Genomic DNA, 8,330 nt, shown 5'->3' on the forward strand with positions numbered 1-8,330 from the left:
CTGTGGCAGGGACCAGGGTGAAGAGAAGGCAGGACAACAGAGATGAGAAATCAAACAGGGTAAACAGGGTCTCATGGTGTCCCACATGTGGAAGGAACAGGTCCCTGCACTCCCACACGAGCTCTGGGGGCTGCCGGGGGTCACTGTCTCCGCTGTCCCCTCGAAGGCTCTCCCAGCCATGCGGCCCCAACCCCTCCAGGGTGGTGGTCCCAGTCCTCGGAGCGGGCTTGGCCAGAGTGGCCCTGGACGTTGGTTTCAGCCCCGGGTGGCTTGTCCTAGAGGAGCGTGGCTCAGCAGATTGGGGCGGGAGCCGGTGAAGAACGTAACGTGAGGCTCCATGTCTCCGTCCGTCCGATCATTCTAGAAATGTTTATCCAACACCCGGGTACCAGAGCACACATTAGGGAACAAGAGAGAACCCTCCTCCTGGAGCTTATGTTCTGGCTGGAGGAGACCAGCAATGAAACAGGTCAGCCGTGTTAGGACTATGGGAAGAGGGAGAGGCAGGCGTTGGGAGGGCTGGGTGCGGCGCTTGCCACGTGCGGCAGGACCGGCGCCTCTGAGGGGGGAGCAGCAAGCGGGTCAGGCGTCCCCGCTCTCCCAGGAGCAAGATCACCTCATCTCAGGGACAGGCTGGGCGCTTCGGGCTCCCCTGCACGCAGGCTCCTCCTGAGCGATGGGGACATGGCTCGGGTGACCCAGCTCGGGTCCATGAGGACCACTGCCCCGTCGTCATTGGGGTCGGGAAGGCGCCTGCCACATTCCAGTGGCCACGAAAGCTTCCTCAGTCGTAACGCGGTCTCTTCCTTCAGCTCAAAGCCAGAGGCATACCTCACACAGCCTTGTCTTCCACGTCCTGCTTTTAAGCAAATCCTGGAAGGTTTCGACCTCTGAGTTGTCAGAGGCGGTGGCCGCAGAAGGCATTTCCTTCAGCTCAGCCTCTGCACCCGAAGTCTTGCCTTCCTCAGCACAAACGAGCAGCTTGCAGAACAAAGTGCTTTAACTTGGGTCCCCACAGTAATCCTGGTTTATTCCCTTGCATTTTAGCTCAGAGACTGCCCCGTCCAAAGCTGTGGTAACAGGTGCTTAGCGGTTGTGTGGGGTTCAGGACCTGGCCTCGTTTCTTAATACCCCAGGTGACTTGATGTCTCCTTCTGTCACTGCGCGTTAGCTGGGAAAGGCATTTCGAGGGTAACAACAAGACTTTGGAACATCTTGGGGTCTCCCTGCTCTGGGTCAGTGCCCCTGGCAGGTCCCTGGAGAAACGCATGCCTGGGAGAAGGCGGTGCTGTCACCAGTCCCCCTAGACATTCTTTCCCGCACACATGCCTCTTCTGTCCCTGTCCCCACCTACCTGCCAAGGACAAGGAGCACCACTCCTTCCTGTCCCTGTGCCAGGTCACCTGTGGGGCTTTACAGACAAAACAAAACCCACTCAAATCTAGGCTCTGCCTAGACCCTGGAATTGGCTTCCGTGGGTGGGAAGACACCCAGCAAGACACCCCTACATTTTTTTTTTTGAAGATTTTATTTATTTACCTAACACAGAGAGAGATCACAAGTAGGCAGAGCTAGGCAGAGGAGGGTGGGAAGCAGGCTCCCTGCTGAGCAGAGAGCCCGATGCGGAGCTTGATCTCAGGACCCTGAGATCATAACCCAAGCTGAAGGCAGAGGCTTAACCCACTGAGCCACCCAGGTGCCCCTAAAAGCTGTCTGAGAGATTCAACAGCCAGTCTGCCTGAGAAGTCCCCCTCAGAGGGCTGTGAGATCTGCAAGACACACGGGGAAGGGCAGTTAAATTCTTCGAACTTATTGATTATATAAAGAAATGACATGTTCAGCTACTCAAGAGGAGGCTGGAGCTTGAAGAAATGAGCAGATGCTGTGTTACTGAAGCCGCCCCCAAGCTAGCCACCCGCAGTGGCTACCAGCCTGGTTTTGAGCTGGGCTTCAGGGAATTTGGGTTCCTAATGAATGAGTACCCGAATAGGCCACGGGGGGGCGATATTGCTAGCCTTCACTCCACTGTCACATTTACCAAGGAATGTACTTTTAATGGAAGGATTTTTAGTCCCATTGTTATGGAAGTAGTATATTATCTATTTTATTTTTTTTCATCTTGGTTACTTTCTGTATAATTATGTGCTATTTTGTTGTTCCAAAGAGTTCTATAAATCCACGTCGTCTCCTGAATAGGAGCCCTCTGTGAGAACTTCACATTAAAAAATAGCTAAATATTTAAAAGGTGTTTAGGTTAAACGTAGTCAAAGGTACAATGAGTTTGAAGAAGCTAACCTTAAAAGGTTCTTTTCAAAATTTTTTAAGCCAAAAAAAAAAATTGTCTTGGTGACATTTCTATACATTAGCAACAAACACATTATCCACTGTGCCTTATAAATATACAAGGACATAGGCGCACAGAGTGGTTGCAGTATTTTGAGATGGAAAACAAGACTGGAGACCCTCTAAGCGTCTATCAACAGGAGATCCATTAATTGCAGGGCGACCGTATGGTGGCAGGTGATGGAGCTCCGAGCCGCAGCTGTGTGGTCTGCTGTGGGGAAGGTTCAAGGACAAGAGCAAGGAGCAGGGGAAGCCTGGAGTGTGTAGATATCCTCCTCTTGCCTGTGAGGCACCAGAGAACAGAACAGAACAGGGTTGTGCAGGCACCGTGCTGTGAGAGGAGGGTTTAGGGCTCCTGGACCTTAGCATCAGAACTGGGGGTTGGGGGGCAGGGGGGACTAGCAGGCCATTCAAGGCCCTTCCAGTTTTAGATCACGGCCAGCACGTAATATTAATATGAGGCCTTGGGTCACATGCCGGTGTGCATGGAAAACCAGAGAGGATGTTGTCCTTGATGGTGGCGGGGAACTTAGGCCAAGAAGCTGATGATTGTAGGGGGGATGGTGTGAAGTGGGGTGTAGCGGTGGGAGAGTCACCAGGGAGGTGGGAAAGGCTTGGAGTCGGAAAGGGTGGGGTTTTAATTCTGCCGCAGATGCTAGGTTGCTCTGTGACTCTGAGCATCCTGCATCCCTTCCTAGGCCTCAGTCTCCCCATCTGTAAAATAGGGGTCTGCTTCATTTGGTGGTTGAAAGGACTGAGTGAGGTACAGACCTTCCTCTTTAGCTGAGTGCTCCACCTTCTCATGGGAGAAATTCTGTGATTCTGTGATTCCTGGGGAGGTATTTGACCACTGTTTAGCTTTCTCCAGTGACAACAAACCAAGAGAACTATATATAAAATATATAAATTAATAAATATATATATATATACACATAAGTATACTTATGTATAAATATATATAAATATAATATGTCTATTAGATATAAATATTAATTAATTATCAAGAATTGGTTCACTGCGTGATGGAGGCTGGCAAGTCCAAAATCCACAGGGTGGGCTGACAGCTTGGAGAGCCGGGGAAGGTGATGCTACAGCTCCATTTCAAAGGCCCTCAGGTAGAGACCTAGGGGAACTGATGGTGCAGATGAGACCGGGAGGCACGTTGCTGCAGAATTCCTGTGTGCTTGGGGAGACTGGTCTTTTTGTGCTTTTCAAGTCGCCAACTGATTGGACAAGGCCCACCCCCATTATGGAGGGCAATCTGTTCACTGAAAGTTTACTGATTTCAGTGTTAATTTCATCCAAAAGCACCTTACAAATTGACACATAAAATTAACCATCCCAAGCACCTGAAGCCAAACTTGGGAATTGAGAACACAGGTGTCCTGGCAAACTGACCAACAACTGCACTCTGAGTCTGGATCCCTAATCCACGGCTAATCTGATCTACTAGACATTTCGTAGGAAGCCCACCCTCTACCAGAACATCCTAATCTATAGAATGAGAACACGCAGTACTCTGAGGACCTCTAAGAGAGCAATTCGGGAACTGCCAAAGCAGCACCAAAGGGCTTTCCTGTGAGCAGGAACAACCACGGTCACCTGTGAGTTCATGTGTTGCAGCTGAACCCAGCAGAACGCAGGTTCTCAACAATCATAGCGTTTCAAGGTCCCGGGTTCTAGGGGCAGCCAGCTCGGGCTTGAATCCTGGCTCTGCCACTTGCTGTGTGGCCAAGCGTTGGTTGCTTAACCTTTCTGAGCCTTGTCTTTTTCATTTGTAATATGAGAGGACAGCCCCTGCCTGAAGGACTTGCAGTGTGGGTTAAATGAGAGACCCTGGGTGGGATGCATGGTGCAGGGTCCCCCCCGCACAGTGAGCCTCAAAACACATCAGCCATTACTCTTCCATTCCCCTCACCAGCGAACAAGACCCGATAGGGGTATGGATCCAAAACCAAAGCTTTGGGGCCCCTCCTAGTTGACCTTCGAGATGCCAGAAGCTATAAAATTAACAGCTCAAATAGCTTTCTTGATAACTGGATACTTTGCCATGGGAAGTACTTGTCAACAGAACTCACACTAAACTGAGGAGGGAGTTCGCCTTCTGGGATGGAGGGCTTCAAACTGATCACCAAGAAAGGAGCACCTGCCCTGAAGGACAGCCTGGGTCCTGGGTGCTGTGGGGGAGAAGGAGATGAACTCATTCTTGAGCTATAGTCATTGCTCCCTGGGACATGGGCTTTAGGGATACCTGCTAAGGAAGGCCAAGCCAAGCTGAAGTGGCTGATGGCCAGAGAAGTCAACCTTGGACCAGCCATACGAGCTGTGAATGAGCCTGTGCCAGCTGTAGAGCTTCAAATGACAAAGTCATTCACTTCTTGCAGGCTAACAAGGCTCCTACCTGTGACACTGTTTCTAGAGCTATGACAAGATGCTGAGCGAGGTATGCACATGCTCTCTCTCTCTCTCTCTCTCACACACACGCACGCGCGCCTTTGCCAACAAGCACTTAAGACAGCCAGAAGTTTCTTGCTAGACACATCTCCAAAGGCAAGAGAAACAAAAGCAAAAATGAATTACAGGGACTTCATCAAGATAAAAAAGCTTTTGCACATCAAAGAACACAGTCAACAAAACTAAAAGGCAGCCTATGGAATAGGAAAAGATATTTGCAAATGACATATTAGATAAAGGGCTAGTCTCCAAAATCTATAAATAAAAAAATAAAAAATCCAGTCAAGAAATAAGCAGAAGACACGAACAGATATTTCTCCAAAGATGACATATAAATGGTAAACAGACACATGAAAAAAAGAAGTGTTCACCATCACTTGGCATCAGGGAAATATAAATCAAAACTACCATGAGGTATCATCTCACGTCAGTCGGAACAGCGAAAATTAACAACTCAGGAAACAACAGATGTGGTGAGGATGTGGAGAAGGGGAGACCCTCTTAAATGGTTCGTGGGAATGCAAACTGGTGCAGCCACTCTGGAAAACAGTATGGAAGTACCTCAAGTTAAAAACAGAGCTACCCTAGCAATTATACTACTAAGATACAAACATAGTGATTCAAAGGAGGCACATGCAGCCCAGTGTTTATAGCAGCAATGTCCACAATATCCAAACTGTAGAAAGAGCCCAGATGCCCACAGACAGACGAATGGATCAAGAAGGTGTAGTATATATGTGATGGAATATTACTCAGCCATCAAAAAGAATGAAGTGTTGCCATTCGCATTGACGTAGATGGAACATGAGAATATTATGCTAAGAAAAATAAGTCAGTCCGAGAAAGACAAATACCGTATAATTTCACTCTTTGTAGAATTTAAGAAACAAAACAGATGAACATAGGGGAAGGGAAGGAAAAATAAAAAATAAGATGAAAGTAGGGAGGCAAACCATGTATGATGCTGAACTCTAGGAAACAAATCGCAGGTTGGTGGAGGGAAGGTGGGTGCGGGGTGGGGTAACGGGGTATTAGGCATTAAGGAGGGCACGGGTTACAATGAGCACTGGGTGTTGTATGCAACTGATGAACCACTAAATTCTACCCCCGAAACTAATAATACAGTCTATGTTAACTGAATTGAATTTAAACAATTAAAAATAAAACGGCCAAACACCAAACTCTCCTACTAGGTCTAGGCGGTGTGCAGAAACAGGCAGAGAGGGCAAGACCCTTGCTCAGGGCTTGAAAGCACAGCTAGTAACTGGTGAGTAGCCATTTGGCTCTCAAGTTTGTGCCTGGAGCCACTGACTACGCTGTCAGGGATTCCGTCTTTACATAAAGAACGTGGCCACATACTATCGCCAGAACCTGGGTTATTTGGGCAAAGAAGAAACTCCAGGAGGTCAAGGGCGGTTCATCCATCAACACTGGCTTCCCTTTCACTAGTAAAAGAATGAAAGTCTCTCCCCCTGGCAAGCCAGTCCGTATGGCGGGCTCGGCTCCCAGCTTAGCTTTTCTGAGCCTCAGCTGTGTAAGGAGAGTGGACCAGGGTCATGTCTAACCCACGGGGATGATGCAGACAGACCAGGAGACGTACCTAAAGTAGAAAGGAGGGTGAGGGATGTGTGGCCGAGGTCTAAAGTGCGCGAAAGATTTCTTGGCTTGACCTTGGTTCCTGCCCCATGGAGGGGGTCTTGGGGCAGCAGTGGAGAAAAACAGGGTCGGAGCAAAGGGAAGGAAGACGTTGTTTCCCAAGTGTGTTCACCTAGGCTGACGTGAGGGATGCTACTGAGGCAAGAGTTGAAATATGAGGGAGGGTGGGATGTGCATTGCAGCGGTGGGGGGGTCCCCTGGAGGGGCTCTGAGGCGGGAAGCCCCGACCCACTTGAGGAGTAGACAGACAGACAGACGCTCATGTGGCTGGCGCTTCGTGGGCCAGTGGGCAGATCGTATGCGAAGGGGACCGTGGAAAGGAGTCTAGATGCATCCGTAGTGCAGAGGGGCTGCTTTGCAGGGACTTGTCCCCCGTGTTCCAGGACCAGCCCTCTGCATGCCACATGGAGAACGGATTGGGGAGGAAGCTGCAGTCAGGAGACTACTGCAGGCATCGGAAGTGGGCCTGGACCAGAACGCTGACACGTGGCGAGCAAAGGGGCAAGCCCACTTGAACAGGTTGGAGGTAAATCAAGAGGCTCGAAAGGAAGATATTTCTAGTTTTAGATAGGCAAGTCCTGGGATCGTAATCTATGGCATTGTGACTACAGTTCACAGCACTGTATTGTCTATTTCAAAGTTACTAAGAGAGCACTTCTTAAAAGTTCTCATCACAAGAAAAAAGCATTTGCAACTATGTGTGATGATGGATGTTAATGAAACTTATTGTGGTAATCATTCCATGCTAGGTGCCTATATCAGATCCTTATGTTTTATACCTGTAAGTAATACAGTATTTGGTGGTGGCGGGGGCGACTGCAGTGACTCCTTCTCTAATTACTATAGATAGTGAGGATAGAAATTCTAGAAGTCCATTGCTGGGGAGCCTCAGGGATTTGAGTTTCAGAGCTGGAAGCAGCCAGTCTGGTAGGCTTGCTCCTAGCTGCCCAATTTCCCTTTACCTTTCCTGCAGAAGGAGGGACTGAGGCCTGGGGAGGGTAGGAGCCTATACGAAGGGTAGATGCCAAATTTTGCTTCCGGGAAAATAGAGCCCCAGGTCCAGGCCTTTTACCATCAACTCCAGTTCTGCTTATGTAATTCACCCTCTGCCTCATGCAGGGATACCGTGCATTGCTGCTTCATCTCACTCACCCTCAGCTTGAATGCTTCCAGCACTGGGGAGCTCACCACTCTGTGGGAAGTCTGCCCCATTTCCACATTTCCAGCTGGCCTCAGCCCCAGCTCTGGTTATGTTCTGTGAGCCACAGAGTATAGCCTATTCCCTCTTCCCAGAATTTCAGAATTTCCACCTGCCCATTTGGAGCCTTCTTTTCCAGGCTACACATACTTCCTGCACAGCAGGACCTCCCAAGCTGTAAGTTGCCAAACCACCCCGCTGCCCGGGCGTTGGAAGCTGCTGCTGCGGCGGAGGTAAAGACAGCTTCAGAGAGCAGCCTGGCTCCAGTGACAAAACCGGGTCTGTCTGGTATGGGCTCCAGCTGGGAGTCACCCACGATCCTTATTTCAAAGCCAGCACCTTGGCTTAATCGGGAGCTCCAGTTTCCTGGCTGATGAAGCAGATGGAAGAAACACGAGCTGGCCATCTAGAGGTCTGTGCAAAATGCAAGACCAGGCTGAGTGAGAGTCACCTCCATGCCTCTCATGTGTCCGGGTCCACACTTGGCATTTGCCTTGGTCTTCTGGTGGCTTTCTTGTGCTTATCTCATCAGTATGGTGGGAAACCGTGCAACCAGTTTTATTTTCTGATGCAATGTGGGGTTGTCATATTGTACTTAACTAAATGAGATCATTGAAAACAGAGCCTTGGTTGAGACACTCCCAAACACTTTGGTGTCCCTGGGCATTTCCTTTTGGTC

This window comes from Mustela erminea, chromosome 1 (assembly GCF_009829155.1).
Source record: "Mustela erminea isolate mMusErm1 chromosome 1, mMusErm1.Pri, whole genome shotgun sequence".
NCBI classification, from domain to species: Eukaryota; Metazoa; Chordata; class Mammalia; order Carnivora; family Mustelidae; genus Mustela; species Mustela erminea.